The sequence below is a fragment of the Equus przewalskii genome, chromosome 16, assembly GCF_037783145.1.
Source record: "Equus przewalskii isolate Varuska chromosome 16, EquPr2, whole genome shotgun sequence".
Classification (NCBI taxonomy): Eukaryota; Metazoa; Chordata; class Mammalia; order Perissodactyla; family Equidae; genus Equus; species Equus przewalskii.
Window position 1 is genome coordinate 50253070 of NC_091846.1, and position 21348 is coordinate 50274417.

General features: G+C 36.9%; 1 protein-coding gene across 2 annotated transcripts in view; it reads left to right on the forward strand.

Moving 5' to 3' along the window:
- The window catches only part of SCEL (sciellin), a 272873-nt gene that overhangs the window by 96909 nt on the left and 154616 nt on the right, over positions 1-21348 (forward strand). For both annotated transcript variants that reach the window (XM_070578988.1, XM_070578995.1), the window contains exon 3: positions 5521-5601. The gene's annotated coding sequence lies outside the window, so the exon portion shown is untranslated. The remainder of the gene's footprint in view (positions 1-5520; positions 5602-21348) is intronic.

Below are 21348 nucleotides of genomic sequence, written 5' to 3' on the forward strand. Positions count from 1 at the left end.
GACTCACTATTTATATTGGTATCTGTTCTGATGTATCGAGGCATCCTCCTTCTGGGCCATGGCATCTGTTCTGATTAGTTGCTGCTTGTATGTGGTTAGATATGTTACATGTCATTCCTGCCCAGAGTCAACATTTAACTTGATATCTGTTAGCGTTACTGGAATCTCATTACGAAGATAGTAAATGTAGATCCTTTGCATTGTAAAGCATTAGCTGCTCTCTTCTTCTGTTAAAGATCAGTGTAGAATTATTTGTCCACCAGAAAATGTTATTTTCAGAATTGGACTCTTTCTATCATTTAAAAGGCCAGCCATGCATGACTTTAATCAGAGCTGTTGATTTATTAGACTCTCAGTGTAGGCATGCCAAATGTGTTCAGAGGCCAGATATTAGGGACAAAAGGAGAATTGGCCATGGACTGTGTCCACAGGTAGCTCAATATGCAGGACTTCTGTTCCTGGTCCTGCCACTTATTACTTTATTCAGAACCATCAGTTTTACATTTTTTAAAATTTAAAATTATGTTAGATTTCTTATTGTCTTTTTGAAATGTAGGTGTTGATTAGATTTAGAAAAATATTTGAGAGTATCACAATACTCTTGAAAGATGATTGGGTAGATCCTCAGAAAAACCCATCTAAGTAATCCCTCAACTGCTCATTTATCCATCCATCCATCCATCCATCCATCCATCCATTCATTCATCCATCCAACCACCCATTCATCTATCCAGTCATCTGATATCTTGTTGGATTCATCCATCTGCCAGAAAATGTGCCTGCAAATAGAAAAAGACTCCCCAGAAGCTTGCAGACTAGTGCATAAATAAACACACAAATAAACAATTACAATGCCTTTGTGGAGATAAATTCACAAGTGGATGAAAGTTCCAGAGGAGTATAGTGAAAATGATCCTAGAATCTGGAAGGTTGTAGATCTGGATTTGAATTCTGACTCTGCTCTTACTAAAGCTATGGCTTTGAGTGAGTTATTTAGCATCTCTGTTTCTCAGCCTCCTCATCTATTATATTTGCATAATGTCACTTTCCTGACACATAATAGGTGCCCATCATGTTAGCTACCTTCTTTCTTCTCCTCTTCTCTTTCATTCATCTCTGAACTTTGGTTTCCTTGTCTTAAAAAGGGAAGGCTTTAATTTGATGACTAAGTTCTTTAAGAATCTAAAGTTCTGTGGTTTGGAAATGATTCCCTAATCTTGAAGGAAGTGCACTCATTACTTATGGTCAAATATACAGTGTGTTTTGTAAACACAGTAAAGCTTTATGAATAGCATTAACTTAGTCTCTAACACACCCTACTTCGTCTTCCCTTCAAGACTTGGCACATCCTGTTCCTCTTGCTTGCAGATCTCTTCCCCTGTGCTTGCCTGGCTAACTCCTGTTCATCCTCCAGGGCTCAGTCCAGAAATCACTTCCCCAAGGATGATTTCCAGGAGGCTGATCTGCAAATTCTCTTTGGACTCTACTCATCTTATCAAAATAGCCAACACACTGTAACAATCCCCTACTTATATATAAATACCAAAAGTTGAGATCTCTAATCTTCCTATGTGTTTCTCTTGAAAAAGGCAGTGATGATGACTCTTCCTCTTATAGGCCCTTCTAGGGGCAGTTTTGTGGTTTACGGCACAGAAAGAGAAGCTGTTTATATTTTATCCTCTCAATGCAAAGTGCAGATACAAATTGTTAATGGCTAACATGTACAACTCACTCACTACACACCAGACACTCTGCCAGGCATCTTATATGCAGTATTTCACTTCCTTTGATATCAACTTTAAGGAACAGATTCAGGAGTAAAATAGGTTTATAAAGGAAGAAACAGAGACCTAAGGAGTTTAAATAAATTGTGCACCATTACACAAATTACTGTTTCTAAATGTTGACACATCATAGGTTGTAAAAATAAAACAAAACAAGACACCAAAAAACCCAAACACCAAAAACTCAAAACAGTAACAACCAAAACACATTGGTTCAACAATAGCTTTTCAAGAAGAGAAGGAAACATGGCCTTATATACACATATTACTTCTAAGATAATCCTGATGTCAGAAGCATTCAAATTGAGGAGTGGCAGAGGCAAGTATGAACTTAGGACTTTATGACTTCAGAACCAATATTTTACCATTATTCTTGGCTCTTCAGATTCAGAAAATCATTCCTCAACTACCATGACACTTCTGAAAGACTCATGAGATAAATAAAAATCTTATTGAAAATTGTGAAATGTGAAAATAGACCAAAGAAAAATATAAGTGCAAAAAACCCTACCAAAACCAAAACCCACCCATTAACTTCAAACTTGCTAGCAATATTAGATTTGAAAACTTTAAAGTAAATGCAGAAAACATAGAATATTTATTATATACTAGTCACTTTATGTGATTTATCTCATTTAATCCTCATAACAATTTTGTAAGGTAAATATATTATTATAATCCATATTTAACAAGTGAGAACTGAGGCACAGAACCTGCCCCAGTTCATATACTAATAAAGGGTGAAGTTTGTCTTAGACCTGGAGAATCCACAAATTGTGGAATTAATAGGAAATTCTACAGTTTTCCAGATCACAGCCATGTTACAAGGAATGTTTTCTGAATAACTGGATAAAATGAGTCAAGAGAAATGTTTGCCGTTGGGGCAGGTTTTTAACATGGGGGAATCTGGTTTGTTGCGGAAATGACATCCTTTCAGATCCCCTGTTTTCTACCAGATCTTAATTTTGCCAGCTTCAGTTTTGGCAGTCATGGTAATTTTAGGAATATGACCCCACAAAAGGCTAGAAGTAATTGTGCCTTGTAATCTTTGGTCATTTGTCTTCATGTCCCTAGACCAGGTGCAATGGTTTGTTCATGCTTGTATCAGTGAATGGCATAGCCAAGGGACTCGATAAATTGAGTGAATGAAGTAGGTAAGAAATTGAGCATAAACAATTTTAGATTTAAACGAAGAAAATGCATATCATGAAGAATGTGACCCTGTCAGGCCACAGTCAGCCTCTACAGTGGCTGTAGAAAAATTAGAAAAAGTGCTCCCTCTGGGTGGATAAATTAGGAAAAGGCACCCACTGAGCAGATGTGCTCTCTCTGACTTGGTCCACCCTGCAGAGAGCCAGCTCCAGAGAGCCGTGGACTCCAGCTAGGCAAATAGCTTGGTGAGGCATGTTTAAGCAGTGCACAAAATGTACAACTGTACAGCGTGGTCTGGTTTATCTTATCTTCCTCTTGATTTTTTTTAGGGGGAAGGGCAAGTATACTTTTGTCTTTCTTAAGAAAGAACCAGTCTGCCTCGTTTGAAAAGATGTAAAATGATTGCATTTTATTGATTTATATCTTATTAAACATCCATGTCAGTCTTTATTTTTCAAGAAGAATTCATTAGGTAGATTAGTTCCTTCACTCCTTACACTGTAATCTATAAGTAATTTCTGTAGGCTCTTTTCAGATTTTGGAAACCAAAAATATTGAGCCCTGAATCTGGATATTTTAGTACTGGAATATTCTGAGAATTTTCTACTGATTTTCTTGTGCCATTCTTCTTATTTTGTGTTAGATGAGCCACTAGAAAAAAAAATTAGTTAAACCCAGAGTCTAAAAAACATGAAATCATTTTTTCTCTTCCAGATTCTCTCTCTCACACACATACCAAACACACACGTACACACATACACACACACACACAGCTTTTCTGTGCTAAGTGAGAATTTAAGGGCAACTTGATTCATAGTAAGCAACACAGAAATTCTGTTGGAATTTAGTCGCTCTCTGAACAGCTCCGATAATTGCAAATAATCATCGTGGTGATAGTTTCTCAAGAAGAGTTTGTTAAAGCTGAAGTCTTAGAACTCCATTTCATATCACTTAGACACACACGCTCCAAAAAAAATAAGGAATTAAGACCAATGTTCCTTTTTTTTTTTTTTTTGAGGAAGATTAGCCCTGAGCTAACTGCTGCCAAGCCTCCTCTTTTTGCTCTGAACTAACATCCATGCCCATCTTCCTCTACTTTATATGTAGGACACCTACCACAGCTTGGCATGCCAAGTGGTGCCATCTGTGCACCCGAGATCCGAACCGGAGAACCCCAGGCCGCCAAAGCAGAACGTGCGCACTTAACCGCTGTGCTACCGAGCCCCAATGTTCCTTTCTTGACTAATGGAGAGGCCAGTTAAAGCTTTTTTGGCCTTGATTATAGCGCTGCTGTAACACGCTTTTTAAGAGTGATATTTGTATATATATGCTTTTAATAAGGACCACAGAATCATTTTCAATTTTTATGTTTTTTGGGAAAGAGAATGTTTCAATTCAGTTTGCAAGTTTTCAGGTTAGAACATTGATTTCCTGCCCCCAAATGCATTTAAAAGTGTGATCTCGGTGGATGGATCTCAATAACTGTTGTTCCCTTTAATTCTCATCTTCCACTTTATACAGAAGTTTCTCATTTTTTAAGCCTAAGCAGCAAAGTGGAAAGAATTCTGATGATGAAGAAGAGAACTTGTACCTTCACTAGCTCTGATTCACCGTGTTGTGTGGGCAGTGTCTGTGGGAGGATAGAAGCAGGCTCTGCTTTCTCAGTTGGTAAACAGGGCAGACAACTCCTTCAGGAAAACCCTTTGAGAGCTAGTGAAATATATAGCTAAGTTTTAAGAAGAAAAGCTAATCTTAGTGTTAGGATTGCTAATGCCTACCAATATTGGTTGCCCCCTGCTTTACTGGACATATTAATTTGTAGCAGCTTTAAAATGATGTGGTTCCCTGATGTCAAGGCACTTTCTTTTCGAGTTCGTGTTGGTTTTACCGTTCGTTTTACCCTTAAGCAGGTACAAATCCTGGATTGGCCTCCAGGTGAACTAGCAGATTTGGAGAAGAGAGGGTTTAGATCATATGGAAAGCAATATTGAGTGGTAATTAAAGGGCCAGGGCTTTAGACATGTGACTTTGAATCCCAGCTTTGTGTTTTACTGTATGGGCTTGGGCAAGTTGTTTAACTTCTCAAAGGCTTTGTTTTCTCCTTTTGCAACAGCACCTACCTTAAATGGCTGTTGTAAGGATTAAATTAGATAATTCAGGTAAAGCATTTAGCACAGTACCTGGCACATACTCAGTGCTTGGTAAGTGATAGCTTTTTTCTGTTGTTGTCCTGTGATCCTGGAGAATCATTTTTGGTCTGAAATTCTCTTCTCATAGGTTGAATTATTAGTCCTAGGAATAGCTAGAATAAGATAAAATTTTGGAGACTCTTGAATTTATGCAGAACAGAATATGTTGCCAAGAGTAGCTACAAAATCAGCCTTAGTATGCCCTAAATTGTTTCCAGTTAACTTGACTAGATGTATACGATAAAGAAAAACAATAATAATAATGCTTATAAAAATAATAACGTTAATGGTTTCTATGTGTTCCATGTAAACTTTATTTGCCAGGCAATTTAAATATATAATTTAAATACTTATAACAATGGCACAAATTAACTATCATTTTCCATATTTTATAGATAAAGCAGGGACTCAGAAAGATTAAGAAACATCTCAAAGCTACACAACTAGTAAACAGAAGATCTGGGATTCAAAACCAGGTTTGTTTTACTCCAGAGCCTTTGTTCTTTCTACCACACCTGCTGTATGCTCAGAATACGTCAAGTGGTCTGGGAAATTTGTCCTTCCAGTCACATGTAGTGAAAATCAGCATGGGTTTTGTTTCCCTGTTTTGTTAGTGCTGTCGAACAACCTTGTGTACAGCAGAGCAGACCCTGCCCTGTCTTTTTGTGGCGTCCTCTCTCACTTTCTGGCGCTGTATCAGGCAATGCTCCGCTGCTATTCATGGGGTTCTCATGGCCAGTCTTTTCTGAAGTGGGTGGCCAGGTCCTTCTTCCTAGTCTGTCTTAGTTTGGAAGCTCTGCACCCTGCTGGTGTTTGAAATACCAGCGGCATAGCTTTAGCATCACAGCAACACACAGCTGCCACAGTATGACAACCAACAGATGGATGGTGTGGTTCCCTGACCAGGAAATGAACCCCAGGCCTCGGCAGTGAGAGTACCAAATCTTAACCTCTAGACCACCTTGTCTCCTTAGTGAATACCAAATATTTTGCTGCCGATTTCACAACCTCTGAGGGAATTCTACATTCTCTTCTTTAATAGAATACTGATTCCCTGTAGCTGATTAAATTATTTCCATTGATGTGGATTTCAATTCAATATTACAGCAACAAGGCCCTGTCTTGACAAAGGATCTGCTGTTGTTAGGAGTTTTTCCGAGAGGCAATTCTTTCATAACTTTTTCAGTCAGATGAATCTGAGGATAGCATTATTAACATTTGTCCAGTCCACGGCAGAGAAAAGATTTATTCTAAGGAATGGTTTTACTTCTAGTGGGTCTTATCATGAGATTTACAAAATGATTTTTAAAAAAATCTATATGGTATTAGAAGAACAGGTCACAGAGTTAGGAAGACAGATCAAAAAGACGAATAAGACACAGACAGCTAGGAGGGAGAGACAGGGCTACAACCTAAAAATAAGATCAGATGTGCTAGGAGAGATAAATGTGTACAATATAGTAAGGGCAACAAGGAGAGGAATTGTCAGGTCCATTTGTGGGAATTCAGGAAATTCTTTAAAGAGTTGTAAATCATTGAACTGAGTATTGAACAATGGGTATGTGCTTCCTGGTGATGGAGGAAAGGAAGGGAATGTGCACGAACGTTGAAGCTCACATCATAAAGCATCAGACAACTTGGAAAGAGATCAATAGAAATTATCCAAGAGGGACACAAAACAGAAAATGAACAAAATGGTAGACCTCTATCTAATGAGATCAGCAATTACAGTGAAAGTTAATTAACTAAACTTGTGTTGTCTAATATGGCTGCCACAGCCACATGTGGCTAGTTTAAATTTAAATTAATTAAAATTAAATATAACTAAAAATTCAGTTTCTCAGCTGCACTAACCACATTTCAAATGCTCCATAGGCACATGTGGATAGTGGCTACCATGTTGGATAGTGCAGGTGTAGAACATTTCTTCATTGCATAAGTTTCTGTTAGACAATGTTGGAAACAGAGAAGGTCAAAATGGATAATTAAAAAAAAGCAAGACTCAGTTTGTATTGTTTACAAAAGATACGCTTTAAATATAAAGATGCAGAAAGATATAGTATTCAAATGTCAGATAAAACAGACTTCAAGAGAAAGAGTATTATTAGAGATAAATAGGGATATTTCATAATGGTAAAGAATCAATTCAGCAGGAAACTGTAACAATTATGAATGTTTATATGCCTGTGTGGTTTTTTTCTGACACCAACCAATTCTCCAATTCTCTGGCACCAATTGAGTGTCTGACGATTCAATTCAATTTAATTCTGACACTAACTACCCAGACTTAGTATAGACCCCACAAGTTAAGGGCTGAGTCCCACAAGACTGCCTTCACTTCAGACACCAGCCACAAGTGGGGTCCCCAGGAGACCTACACTTCTTCCACACTGACAAAAAATTGGGGGATTCTCAGAACCCTCCCTCAGATTCAAAAATGCCCTAAAATGAATCATAGAACTCAGGAAAGCACTTAACTCACAATTACTGGTTTATTATAAAGGATACAACTCAGGAACAGGCAAATGGGAGCAACGGTTAGGGCAAGGATTGGGACGAAGAGGCACAGGGCTTCCATGCCCTCTCCAGGTTCACCACCCTCCCAGCACATCATTGTGTTCACCAACCCAGAAGCCCCCCAAACCTTGTCTTTTAGGGGTTTTTATGAAAGTTTTATTATGTAGACATGATTGATGAAATCATTGGCCATTGGTAAATGAACTCAATCTCCAGCTCCTCTTGACTCCCAGAGGTCTAACCCTTTAATCACTCGGTTGGTTTTTCTGGTGAGCAGCCCCTATGCTGAAGCTATCTAGGGTCCTCCCATAAGGCATCTCATAAACATACAAAAAACAGTAAATTCCAGGGGTTTTAGGAGCTCTATGTCAGGAACCAGGGACAAAGTCCAAATTATTTATTTATTTGCTGAGGAAGATTTGCCCCGAGCTAACATCTGTGGCCAATCTTCCTCTTTTTTGCTGAGGAAGATTCACCCTGAGCTAATATCTGTTGCCAATCTTCCTCTATTTTGCATGTGAGCTGCTGCCACAGCATGGCTGCAGCTGGTGAGTGGTGTAGGTCCCATGCCTAGGAACTGAACACAGGCCACTGAACTTAACCACTAGGCCACCGGGGCTGGCCCCAAACATTTATTTTTTATTATAATACAATGGCTAGCAATGGTGCCTCCAAATACATGAAGGAAAATTAATAGAGTTAAAGGGAGAAATAGACAATTCCACAAGCATATTTGGAGAGCTTAATACTCTTCTCCAACTAATCAATAGACTGGACAAAGGAATCAGTAAGGACATAGGTGATGTGAGCAACACTGTCAACCATCATAATCTAACTGACATTTACAGATCACTACACCCAACAAGGGCAAAATACATTTTATTTTAAAATGTACATGATACTTATACTATACTAGGCTATAAAACAAGCCTCAATAAACTTGAAAGGATTAAAATCATATAAGATATGTTTTCTAACCACAACAATTTAATTAAGAATCAATAAGAATGTCACATCTAGGAAAATTTCAAATTTCGGACATTAAACAGCAGACTTCAAAATAACCTGTGCACCAAAGGAGTAATAAAGGAAATTAGAAAATACTTCAAACTGAGTAATAGCAAAATGACAACATTTCAAAATTTGTCAGATGAAGCAAGAGCAGCGCTTAGAAATTTAAATCTTTCAATGCTTTTATTAGGGAAGAAGAAAGGCCTAAAGTCAGTAATCTAAAGTTCCGTCTTAAGCAGGTTGAAAATGAAACGCAAAGTAAAGTGGAAATAAATAGAAGGAAGTAACTAACAAAGACAAGAGCAGAAATCAATGAAATTGAAAAAACTGATAGAGAAATTGAACAAAACCCCACAATATCATCAAGTCTTTGTAGAAAACATCCAGTTATATGAGGGGTCTTGCTGACACTGTTGTTCTGCCTGTGCACAAATAGTGTTGTGAGGCATGTATTATTTTTAACAACATTTTGAAATTTAAAATATTAGCGTAATGTTACATTGTTCAAAATAAAGGTAGTGCCTGCCACTTTTCTGTGCTTCCAATTTCTCTCCTTGCCATTCAACACTGTTGACGAGAACCTCACTTGATTTCTCACTGCTATTGCCTTTGCTTGTTTGCAGCAATATTCAAATCCATGTAGATTCCTTTCAAGATGCAGTGCCTGCAGGGCCAGGTTTAGTCTTAGTACAGGATCTCCAGGAGAATATCATCTAGAAGTGAGGGCTACCTGTTCTTGCTCCAGTTAACATGCTCTTGAAATTTGCAAATGCCATGCATATTTGCAAGAATGTAAGTTAAAATTTGGTCTATAGAAAATGGTAACTTGATCAGTGAATTTTTGGTGTTAGTTTCCATTTGAATTTGGATTTTTTAAGTTTTTTCTTTCTTAAGTGACATTTATAAGACTCAATAAAAGTTTAAATAGATTATGCATAAGCAATAGCATTTTATTCTTATACCATTTCACAGTAACATTCTTTTACTCCATTGTGCCTTTTTATTTTCATGCAAGTAGAATAAGATAAAAAAATTTTGGAGGAGATTGTGACCTCTAATGAGAGCTAGAAAATATTGTAGAACTTTGTTATACTGCAATTTGTGATATATACAGATTTGGCTATGCCGTGGGTCAAATATTATCCTCTGAAACATAACTATATTCAATAAAAAAATTCTCATATAAGATGATCTTTGTTCAATCCATACATACCAGTATTATCTGAAGATTCCATTTTGTAGGAGGTGGGATGGGAGAGCAGAAAGAACATACGTTTGAGTCAGGTAAAATTGGTTTCAAGTACTAGCTGCGCCACCTATTATTTCTGTAATCTTGATTATGTCCCTTAACAGGTTTGAATGTCAATATTCCTGCCTCACAAGGTTACAGTGTGCTTTAGAGGAGACAATGTATATAAGGTGCCTGGCACACAGGAGGTTCTCTGTTTTCTTCCTTCTTTTACCCTATGCCACAACATACTCTGAACACCTAGTGACTTTCTGCATTTTCAGAAAGCCAGTGTGGCAGGGTGGAGAGAGCAAGGCCTTTGAAGTTGTACAAAACCAGCCTCACTCTCCTTTGCTACTCATTGCTGTCTGATTTTAAACAAATTACTTAACCTCTTTCAGTTTCTCTTTCCTCATGTATAAAAAAAGAAAAAGAAGATTGTATCTGCAGACGTGAGGATTAAATGAGTTAGGATATGTGAACACCTAGCACACTGCCTGGCGTAATAAACGCTCAGTTAAGAGTAGCTTCAGTTATGTCACTAATGTGCTATCAAGATTTTTTTAAGGTTTTTTTTCAAGACACCTAATTGTCACTGTGTTGGAATGATCATAGCCCTCAGGATTACAATCAGCAATGGTAGAGCTCAGATAAATTTCTGGTTCAAATACTGGATATTTAATTTTGTCTCTGCCTCTGTTTGTGAGGGCTAAAGAAGCAAATCTCACTGTTGTACATGCCACGGAGCAGAAAGATGCTCGTGAGCTCAATGAAGGTTATTTTTCATGCTCCAAGAACCTAATCTTTATGACTGATGATTGTTGTTTTACGATTTGGAAAAGTTTCATCCAAAGAATTCATATTTCAGATTATCGATTTCTATTGAACTTACCTACTTTTCAGTGTAACAGAGTAAATGATCAGGGAGGTAACAAACAGTATTCATTTGATAAAAATTTCTTCAGCTTGATTTTCTTGTTGCTAGTGGCAACCAACAGAAGAATAGATCTAAAATGACAGGCAACAACCACAATGATTATAGTTTGTGTTTTTATCTTTCCCCAGTTGTAATTTTAAAATAGCCTCTCTAGTGCTTGTAGTCATAAAAACGATTACATTATACACCACTTCAGACATATTGACAAACCACCCACCTAAGCAATCCTATTCCACTAATGAAACTCTTCACAAGGCTTGGCGAGTCAACTTCAGGCCACATGTGCCATTGCTGCATTAATGGCTATAAGAAAGATGATACTGTCTATATTAGAGAAATTGTTTCTCAAAGTGAGTTTTCTATTAACTGGTATGTCTTGGATCAGCATAATATTTTGTGTAGTAGCAGCATTTACATAGATTGTATCTTTTTGAAAACAGTATCACTTCCTAAAAAAAAGCTGTATGTAATCTGTTTAAGAATTTGGAAGTTCTGGTACAGATATATACTAAAGTCCCTAAAGGAGACTAAAAATACCTCCTTGGCAGAGCTGTTCATAATACAGTGAAATTCTGTTACACTGCTTTCCAAGGACAAAAGAAGAACATCTTTGTAAGCAGGAAAATATTAACTTTACAGAAGCATGACACACCTTTGGGATGTTTGTTAGATCTTCCAAAATTGAACCTGATGTTCAGAAAAGAAAACACGCTAGAGCAGTACACTACATAATATAGTTTCACTCTTCCTCAATCACCTTGATCATTCGCAAGCCAATAGAGGGAACCTTCTAGTACATGATTTGATCTCTGCATGCTATGTTGCTATTTATCTAACTCCTGGAGTGTTGCATTCATAGGGAGAGGACTTCCAGAGGGGTGGCCATCACTGAATTTATAATAAGACTTCTGGTGGATGAGAAGCCTTTTTGGTAAGATAAGAATCCTGTACTAAGTTGCATTTCTTGGGGCCAAGGAAAGGTCTCCATACACTCCATGTTAAAGGGCAGGATTCCTTAGCAGGAACAGTTTAGGCTGCTAACAGTTACAGCCCAGTTGGGAATGGAGTTGGGGAACAGAGCATTTTCTAGTCAGCTGGGAATTAATGGAGCCCATAGTCCCGATGAGGGGAGGCCCTTAATAGCAAGATTTGACACAGGAGGCATAGTAACGCAGGGAGAGTCTCTCTGAGCTGAACAAGGCAAGAGGGCAGGGGAGGAAGCCAAGAAAGGCATGAGAGGATCAAAAACATTTTCTCCTCTTCATAAAATTTCCTGAGGCTGGCAAGCAAGATATTTTCTAATTAAAAAAAAAAAAGTAGTTCTCTTAAAAAATTTTAGTGTAGCCAAAGTCACGAGATACAAGTAACAGTTCCCCATTTGGCTTTCTTCTGAGTCTGTACAAAGTTGCAACACTCTGCTTGTCTCCTTGCTTAAATTTGCCACAAGCAGTGAAGATCTGACCTTCCTGGCTCTGAGCTGGAGTTGGCTCTAAGTAAGGGTTGCCAGGGTGAAGGTTGGTAAACTAAAGATGTGATGAGTGAACTATTAACCCGATGCTTAACTCTGCTTGCCTTCTCCATCATCACTCAAACTGGAAATGGGTTAGAGCCCTCTTTGTTTCTAGGGCTCACACTGGGTATACTACTTATTGACCTGGAAAACAGGTTTGTCTCTGGGAAGAAGAATTTGGCTCCAGCCCTGATCATCAGGCATTCATTCATTTACTGAGCAGGTACACTCTTTTCAACACTCTTCAATGTACTGGTGGTACCCCGTGAATGTAACAAAATTCCTGCTTGATTGAGGGCATAGAGAATCTGTTCTGTATCTCAGTTAGTCCCATCCATGATGTTAAATAAAAGTCGATCACATTTCTTTCATTAAGTTGAAGTACTCTTCGTTTTCTCTTTGTGCTTAGGACACCCACTCTCACTGTATTGCCTGGATTTTCTCAACTTGTCTCAGGCACTTGGGAGTGATGGAAGCTCTGCAGTTAGAGGCAGAGGATTCCCTTAGAGGATTAACTGCTTGGTACACTGAGGAGCTTGTTCTTTTTTTTTTTTTTTATAGAGTCTGAAAAATGCTGCTTAAAATAACTTAGCTCTATTGGCACAAGGTGGGAAATAAGTAAATCTTGACCTCAAAATAGCTCAGATTATTGAGTATGTAAAAACCTGACACAATGAAATGGTAATTTAGGAAATTAAAGCTGTATCTCCCTAAGATACTGATGTCAAAGATACTTAAAGGTTGGAGGGTATTTGAGGAGTAAAGAAAATTTGAAGCTTCATGAAAGCAGGGGCTGTAATTTTCTTATTATTCTATCACATGGCACAAAATCAGCACTCAATAACTAAGTGTTGGATGAATGAATGAATGAATGACTTTTTTTTGTATTGCTATCTCTTTTTCTAGAGCCTGCTTCTCTAGAGCCCATGTTTATACATGCACAAATACTTAGTAAGTGTCTACTTTATGTTAGGTACTATGCTGGAGCATGACTATAAAAAAATGAATAAAACTTGACACATGCCCCCAAAGAGATCTCAGTTCACCATTGCAATGCTTAGATTTATCCAGCAAGACTGTGTATCTATACTCCTTTCTCATCTATGTCCTGTTAAATTTTTTTAACCTTTTTTTCAGTTTTAAAAATTTGAATTACTTACTAGGCTTCATAATATTTCTCCTCCCCGTAGCCCATTTCCACAAAATCCACAAGCTTTGAATTTTGAGAGACTCTAGTGTTTTTGTGAACTTGGTAAATTAGATTCACCCTCTCCCTTCCCCCGCCCCCCCTTCCTTCTCTCTTTCCTTCCTTCCACATTGACTTCCTCTAGGTATAAATTGTGCCGTAATTCTTTCAATGTGATTATTACAATGTGATTATTTAGCATTTGGACCAGAGTTTTGAGGGCTTGGTGGCCTTGTATTAGGTTCTTATTGCTGCTGTAACAAATTGCCACAAATTTAGTGACTTAAAACAATATGATTTTATATTTACATTTCTGGAGGTCAGATGTCTGGAATGGGCTGCACCGGGCTAAAACCAAGGTGTCATCAGGGCTGTGTTCCTTTCAGAAACTCTAGGAGAGAACCACTCCCTGCCTGTTCCCACTTCTGGAGACTGCCTATATTCCTTCAATGGAGGCCTCTCCTGTCTTCAAAGCCAGCAATGGCCAAGCAAGTCTTTCTCATACTTATCACTCTTTGTTTCCCTCATCATATCGCCTTCTCTGACTCTTAGACTCTTGCCTCCCTCTTTCACTTATAAGGACCCTTGTGGTTACATTGAGCCCACCCAGATAATCTCCTCTTAATTCAGTCACGTAGATCCTTAATCTAATCACAGCTTCAAAATCTCTTTTGCCACATGAATCAATATTCACAGATGCTAGGGATTAAGACATGGAAATATTTGGCGGGGTGGGAGTGGGCAGGCCAGTTATTATTCTGCTTACCACAGATGTAATAGGCTCTTAAAAAATAAGGTTCTTTATTCCTTTTTGGTTGAAATGGAGCTGCATCTAACCCAGATTCTGACTCTCCAAATCTTGGCCTAAATGCTTGTCTGAACTTCCCTGCTTTAAGTTCAGCAGAACAGCACCTGATATAATAATTTTGTGGAAGAGTACATTATATTATATCAAAATGAATTCTTTATTTTGTATGTAAGCAAGTAATATACATTTTAGTGAACTGAAAATGAGCTTAACTCTGCAAAATTTCGCCTTATATTTTGACGCTTTTACTACTAGTTTCACATAAATGGATCATTTTAATAATGGCATATGAATGCTATTTTTTGTGCTATAGTATTTTCCAACTTTTGTCCTCATGTTTTTTGTACTTCTTTTTCTTTTTTTTCAGGGAAAGTAAAGGAAAGCTTTACAATATTCCCTTTGAAATAGAAAGTATGGACTGTAATCACTGAAATGATATAATTACTATTATTCTAGTGAAGTGGATTTTAGTTCAGAATGTTTTAATAGATATAATAAAGCATAAATAAGAATCTTTTAGTCTGCCAGTTCCTGTCTGTTCATAAGAATAAAATGTTACTCTTGTCCTTGAGGAGTCCACAGTTTACTAGGAGAAAGAGAGCATGTACAGGAGAATTAGCAACCTGTGGGAGCAAGGCTCATGCTAGAAAATTAAATAACAGTGATTCAAATTGTGTTAGTAGATGACATTCAGACTTTAAATATGCAAGCAAAGGCATTCCTTGGGAACTGGAGGTAAATGTCACTTCCTTAAGTTCATATTTGGATCAAAGAAGGTTGACAATGCTAATACATGTTGAAATAAAATTTCTAATTTGAAAAATCTTTAAATTTGCTTACATATTTCTTCTTGATGTCACATTAAAAGATTTTGTGATATTAATGAGTAGGAAGCAATGTATAGAACATTACAATGGGTATTTAAGAGATTAGAAAATAAGTAAAAGCAATTAAAACATATTTTTTGATTGTTGAAATTTTTGTTTATAAAATACCATTGAGTGTCTATACCCCAGTGGAGTGTGGAGGACATAGGTCTGTGTGGGAAGAAAAAGAGCAAGATGGTTCTTGCTGTTGATGAATGGGGATGACAGGCAGGATCATAACAATTAATTATAGTGCAAAAATAATATAACTAACTAAATCTCAGAGGTCCATACACAATCACCCATAGTTGTTTGGAGATAATTACATTAAGACTTAGTTATTGGGAAAGAGAGAAGAATATGAGACTAAGGATGATTATTGAGTGACTGCCAAGAAATGTCCATTTTAAGAAAAATTCTTCTCCTTTAAACACATATTGCAATCATGAACCCCTTTGATGGAGTTGACTCGGGCAGCTTTAGTAGAGTCCTTCAGTAGAAGATACGATTACATCTGTGACAAGGCCCTGTGGTCATCTTCTCTTGCTTTTGTCTACCCAACAACCTGTGTTGACTTAGATGGTAGCTTTGGGAAGAATCTTATCATTTGATCCACGTAGAGTTCCAGTGTAGACTGTAAAATTAGCCAATAATAAGTCCTGAAAAAAATTTTAAAGAAAATTTAGGTCAACCTTTTCATTTTGGAAATAAGACAATTGTGATGACCTGAAGAGACCACGGAATACTCTCCTGTAGCTGTGAGTCCTGCCAGAGCCCTGTAGTGGCATATGGAAGCAGGTAAAGTGATGGTCCAGCATAACTAGATCTTTGGTTTAGGATGTGAACATCTGAATGACATAAACCCAGCAACATCAAATACCATTCCCTAGGAAGAGAGGTGAGCTAAGTCTTTTGCAGTTTGGGTAATAGATTATTGTTTGAACAAACTAAGTCCAAGATTCTAAAAGTTTTATCCTTAAGACAATTTTTTTTTGGTTACTGTAATTTCCAAGCAAGAAACAATTTTTGCTTTTAAAAATAGCCTTAAAAATAGTCTCAATTGTTTACTAAATTGACCTTTTTAATCTCAGAAACTTATTTCCAAAGCAAGGTCACATATTTGATGCATGTGCCTCAAAGAATTGCAGGCCTTGAAGGACACTAAGGCTGAGAGCAAATAGCTAACAGGAAGAAGGCAGCTGAGGGATACAAAAGTCCTACTTGTGAGAAAGTGATTTTAGCTCAAATTTTCCAGATTAGTTATCTTATTTACCAGATTATTATTCAATTTCCTCCTTGTTTTGACTGGGTCCGCTCTCAGTATAGCATAACTAAAGTAACTGAAAATCTGACCAGTGATTTGTCAGGAGCCAGTCTATAAATTCAATGAATGACAGGAGCCTGGGAATGTACCTATGCCATGCAAGGAGAACTTTAGGTTTTCTCGTAGCTGAGTCCTGTGAACTCTGGTCATATCACATTATCTTTGTTAATATGGAACCACCTTTAGACATCAAACTTTCCTTGGAAATGATTGTATAGTCATAGGTTCTTAATTAACTTGGAACTTTTATGTGTGTGGTGTCAAAAATTTAGTGTGTAATACCATCTATTGTTAAAGGAAAATTTGCATGTTAGAAGCACAAATTGAAACTAATTTAGACATATTGTTTTAAATGTCATAAAGCATTAGTGCAAGAATTTTATATAAATGTTATGTTTTTGCTTTTTAAAAGAGACCTGAGGCAATGTATCTACTTCAGCAACCTTTGGTTTTGTGTACGCCTTTCTTTACTCAACTCCCCCCCCTACTTGGCTCTGCATCCTTTCAGCACTTCTGCCTCAAGTGAACTTGTGTTCCTATTGTCAACAGCAATTAGATTGGAGTTTGGGTTTTACAAGATATTCAATTTCTCCTTTTAATTTTTTTTGGTAAAATAAGGATAATATTTACCTTGCATGTTTATTTTAATGATATATGTAAATATATGTCAAGTTTCTACTGCTCAATAAGTGCTCAGGAAACTCACTAGAATGTCTGTTCATCCAGGGAGATGTCTGTGGTTTCTCTTTCTTTCCCTTTAGGGTGGATATTCAAGAAATGTTGCCAAAAAAGTGAGTACTCAGATGCAAACACAAGAGCACATGCTGAAACTTGCTTATAAAATGCAAGCCAGCTGGCAGCTATAGACAAAGTCTTGGGAGGAAAGCCTTCTTCATCTAATTCATAAGTGGGAAATGGAATTACTAGGCTTACTGCCTTTTTTTCCTCCCTTTTTTTTTTTTGTTTGTTTGAACTCGACATTGCTGAATAACTGTGACAACATTAAGAAGAGAGTACATGGGCAGAGCAAGGGATGACCTTTCACAATGCAGTGTTATAACCATCTCTGTGGAAGAGCCTAGAGATGATTCTATGCAGGAAACACTGTATGGGTGGTGTGGCTTCCAGCTAGCACAGTTAATAAGCAGCAAAGGGAAACCCACTGCCCGTCTTGGCAGATGTGTGTGTGTATATCTCACATGAATATATTCTATATTATGACTTGTTCTCTCTCTCTGTCTCTCTCCATACAATGATTTTACATCTATAACTGTATATCTCTATACTGTATCTCTCTCTCTGTCTCTATCTATATCTCACCAGCATTTATTTCCACACTCTTTTATACCCTCCCCTGTATCGACGGCTGGAAGCCTGAGAACCTTGTTTCCCAGACACCTTTACTTTTGGCGTTCTGGGTGTAATTTACGTTCTGTCAATGAAATGAGCTCATGCAAGACTTTTAAGGCAGAATAGAGGCTCATTGAACCCATATATTTAAAAAAATTAAAATTCCTTTACAATGTTAATAATAATTTCCCTAATTTATTGGCTTTGTAAGTTTGGAATTGTGAAGAGAAACTTTTTCACCCCTTTAAAGCAAGAAATACCTGTTCAGCATTTACTTCGATGATTGAATCCTTTATTAGTCAGGAAGGTGAATGAATTGTCTTTTCTTTCCCTTTAGCTTACTTTTCATGTGACATTGTTTGAGAGATTGAGTACAGTGTTTTTAAATAGATGACAAGGTGTCACCTTTGAGTGGCACAAATTTAGTAGCAACAGTAGAGTGTTTTATTATGATTTCTGTATAGTATGAAACCCCAAAATTATTCCTCTGTGCCTTCCTGATGAAATCACATTGAGAGGCAACATTAAGACAGTGATTGGGAGGAAAGGCGAGTGTGAGGAGGGAAGTATAATTTTCATCCAAGGAAAAAGCCCTAGACTTGCGAGAAGGTAACTGTGTGTATTACTGAGCAATGTGATGATTCTCCCACATGAATAGTTCATCTCCAAGAAGCATTCAGTGAGGCCAGCTATCAACAAGATCTGGCCTTTGAGAATCACATTCGCTTTAGGAGCAATTCCTGAGATGAAAGGTTTAGATTCTTTCAAGGAAACAAAATGTATGCCACTGAATCTCTGCAGCCTCAAAATATGAAATCATAACTTCCTGGTATGCTGTCTTGAAAACCATCAAATTATCCTAGAGTCTTCCTTTTAGACATAAAAGGAAGACATAGGTAAGACATTGAATGTTAGTAGTTAATTCATCTCCCCGTTTATTCCTAAAATGATTTAAGGCAACTGGCTATAAGATGTAATGGGGAAATACTGCTTCTTGGCCTTACGTAAAATGAGGAATTGCCCAAGATAATCTCTAAGGTGTCGTCCATATCACAGCTTTTATGGGAAAATTTGGGGAATCTGTCCTTCAAAACTGTATTACAAGGGAGCATATTAAGGTGACGTCTTAATAATAAACCTCCTTGTGTGGTGTTAAGGTGTACCTAAATTTATCCTAGAAGCTACCTGGTGGTGGGACTGTTGTGATTCTGAAGCTTATATGTATCCACAGAGTTGTTGTGAACTTAATTTCCTGGAAAATTAGGAGACAAGGATTTGTTCTCTGTTCTTGTTCCTAACTTGGTGAATTTAGCAACTGGTTGTCACCTTTCAGTGGCACAAATTTAGTAACAACAAGAGGCTGTTTTGTTACAATCTCTATATTACATGAATTCTAAAACTAAGTTTGGTGTTTGGGAGGGAAGGAGGTTAAGAGAACAGTTTACTAATGAAACAACATTTAACTCGAGGGAGGGTAATTGTAGTATTACTGAACAATGAGGAGTTTCTTTCCTGACTGAATAGATTTCCTTTAGAAGCAAAGAGTGTCAGTTTTATCTTGGGAAATTTTTATTGCCAAGATTTTATAAGAAATATTTTAAAAAAGAGTTTTAAGCAGCATAATTCACAGTAGCCAAAAGGTGGAAGCAACTCGTGTCCATCAACAGATGAATAGGTGAACAAAATGTGATATGCATAAGTGGAAATTATTTAGCCTTAAAAAAGGAAGGAAATTCTGACACTTGCTACAACATGAATGAACCTTGCAGACATTATGCTAAGTGAAGTAAATCAGTCACAAGAGGACAAATATTGTATGATTTCACTTATATTATGTATTTAGAATATTCCAATTTATAGAGACAGAAAGAAGAATGGTGATTGTCAGGGGCTGGAGGAGTAGGGAATGAGGAATTAGTGTTTAATGGGTACAGAATTTCAGTTTGAGAAGATGAAAAAGTTCTGGAGATAGTTAATGGTGATGGTTGCATAACAGTGTGAATGTACTTAAAGCCAGAACTGGCTTAAGTAGAACACTTAAAAATAGCTAAAATGACAAATTTTGCATTACGTATATTTTATCACAATTAAAAAAACTAAATTTTACTTGAAAAAAGTTCAAGATGACTTCAACTGCGTCTTCATGTTTATCCCTTTTCCTAATTTAATGGGGGGATGAGTTTCATTTCTCCAAAATTCTATGTCTCTGCTGCTTTAAGGCTGAATAATATGTCACCAACAGCTTTTTGCCTCTTTTAAGATGTCTCTCTTGGTAGGTCATGAGCTTTAAGACACATCTTCGTGGCTTTGAATTCAGACAAAATAGAGTTACAGCTCAGTTACATCTTGCATTTGTTTTACAATTACAAATGTGGAAGGTTAATTAAGAAAAATAATGTTATCATCTTGGAAAATTGCCTTTTGGGAGGGTATATGCATAACAATTTACATAAACATGTGCTATTACCGTGTCTTCTTATTATTGAACATATTTAAAAATACATATTTGGGCATCAAGTTAAAGATACTTATAGAATATTTTCTTATTTGCTAAAGTGAGCCCCAGCTGTTGATGATATGCTTCTTGTTCCCTGATGAATATCTGACCAAATCTTACTACTGTTCTTTTACTTTTTGATTATGCTTAAACTAGGCTAATAATGCCCCCAAAAGTTATTTTTCTGTTATAATAACTATCATGAATATCTTTTATGTGTCAAAGTTTCATGCAAATAATACTAGAGTGAGAATTTTTCCTTTTTTTAAAGTAAAATCACAATAATCTATCAAGTGTTTTAAAATTCAGCTTCTCTTCCAAAAACTTGCATACGATTTATTTTAGAAGAATTCCTCCCATAGGATAGTGATGAAAGATAGGTGAGAAGACACAAATCCAACCACCTAGACACATTTTTGGCAGCGTATAAAGCACCTTGAATTTTTCACCTTCATTAGTCCCTTTTTATAATGAGTCTGTTATTACTTAAATTTTGACAGAAATTTTCCATAAATGCTTAGTTCTTGTATAAAGAATTTAAAATAAAACAATTATTGCAAAGAATAATCAATATCCTGTAACACTTTACTGAATTTAAAGGTGAAAGAATTTATAACGTGAGTACAAACATACTTGGAAGTTTCAGGAAAGTTATTAGCAGAGAAGTCATGTAAGTCATGAGTGGGAGTAGGGATGGGGATGTGTAAGGCAGAACTTTTACTGTTAAATACATCTTGGGCAGCAGTGGCCCTGACTTCGGACAAGATTCTTTAATTTTTTTTTCCTTCCCAAATATGTTGCAAAATATAGTTTCAAGTGCTCCCAGGAGATGGTTATTTCAGTGAGAGTGAATTTCGTGGTGGAAAGGACTGGAGTTCATCGAGAGTCAGTTGTTTCCTCATGAGTGGTTTGAATTTATTTTGGGTCAGTCTGAATAAATGTCAAGTGCTTTTTCACATGGTAAAAATGAACTCTTCTATGGGCACCTC